Below are 1,686 nucleotides of genomic sequence, written 5' to 3' on the forward strand. Positions count from 1 at the left end.
CCCAAGGACGCCTGTCCCCGGGATGCAGGCTGCGGGGTGGGAATACACGGCGGATGTTCCCTCCCCGCCCCAAGCTGCTCTGCGCCTGTGCATGTAGGCCTGGAGCAGCCAGGGGCGTTCCGGGACCCCGGACACTCTAGGCTTACAGGCTCAGAGAGGCCTGGGTCCTGAGGACACCTGTCCCTGGGACCCAGGCCACTTGATGCTGGCACGCACACAAGCAGTCGCCCCACCCCCAGCCGCTTGGCGCCTGCATATGCAAATTAACCTTCCATCTTTGTCGGGTTAATTTGCATACTCACTCCTGATTGGCTGGTGGGTGTTGTGAAGTGATGGTCAATTTGCATATTTCTCTTTTATTAGAGTAGATGCTTGCCTTCTTAGTCACAATAAGCACAGGACAACCTTGGTTTCCTACTTTTCCAAGTTTACTGATTAAGCACTTTTGAATGAAATTGAAATTTTCTTTTTCAGTGAACAAAAGAGAAACTTTATTGAGGCTCCAGGGTCACAGGGTTCAGGCAGAAGGCTGCTCTGTGGGCATGAGGAGTTGGTGGAGGGCCTTATTTAACCTTCTTCTTGGGGCACATGTTGTTGGTGTGGTCCCATTTCTTGTGGGAATTGATAGTGCAGGGGTGCAGGTGAGTGTAACACTTGTGGCAGATTATCTTGTTGCAGTTGTACTTCTGGGAGAGCTGGCAGAAGGAGGGTTCAATGATGCCACCCCTCAGACAAAGCACCAAGTGCAGGGTAGACTCTTTCTGAATATTGTAGTCTGAGAGAGTGCAGCCATCCTTCAGCTGTTTGCCCTCCAAAGTCAGGCACGGCTGGTCAAACAGGATGCTCTCCTTATCTTGGATTTTAGCTTTGACATTCTCAATGTCAAACTTTAAGGGTGATGATCTTGCCAGTTAGGGTCTTCACAAAGACCATCATCTCTGGGTCTGCTGAGGAGGTTGCTCTACGACCATTTTGAAAAGAAAGATCATGAAATAGAAATTTTTAAAAATCCCAATTTAATTATAAAATGCTTAGGGATAAATTTGAAAAAATGGTGTACAAGATCTATATATTGAAAACTAGAAAACATTGCCAATAGAAATTAAATAAAACCAACATAAATGGAGCGACACACTATGATCATGGATCAGAAGACTCAATAATGTTAAGGTGTTATTTGTACCCAAACTGATCTGTAGATATAATACAATCCCAATTAAAACCCCAGCAGATTTTTTTGGTAAAAAATTTACAGCTGAACCGAAACCGGTTTGGCTCAGTGGATAGAGCGTCGGTCTGCGGACTGAAGGGTCCCAGGTTCGATTCCGGTCAAGGGCATGTACATTGGTTGCGGGCACATCCCCAGTAGGGGGTGTGCAGGAGGCAGCTGGTCGATGTTTCTCTCTCATCGATGTTTCTAGCTCTCTGTCCCTCTCCTTTCCTCTCTGTAAAAAGTCAATAAAATATATTTTAAAAAAAAATTTACAGCTGATTCCAAAATTTATATGGAAATGCAGAAGACCAACTAGAATAGTCAAAAACAACGTTGGAAAGAACATAGTTGGAGAACCTATACTACCTGTGGAGGACAGCTTCTAAGATGGCACCATTATCCTTTCCTCCTGATGTTCAGGCCTTTGTATAATCTTCTCCCCATGTGTGTGGACAGGACCAGTGACTTGCTTC

The 1,686-nt window shown here is 45.5% G+C and overlaps 1 pseudogene; it reads right to left on the reverse strand.

The window, feature by feature from the left end:
• Positions 1 to 438: 438 nt before the first annotated feature.
• On the reverse strand, positions 439 to 1,628 carry LOC103294719 (ubiquitin-60S ribosomal protein L40-like; annotated as a pseudogene).
• Positions 1,629 to 1,686: the final 58 nt, after the last annotated feature.

The sequence above is a fragment of the Eptesicus fuscus genome, chromosome 9 (genome assembly GCF_027574615.1).
Source record: "Eptesicus fuscus isolate TK198812 chromosome 9, DD_ASM_mEF_20220401, whole genome shotgun sequence".
NCBI lineage: Eukaryota > Metazoa > Chordata > Mammalia > Chiroptera > Vespertilionidae > Eptesicus > Eptesicus fuscus.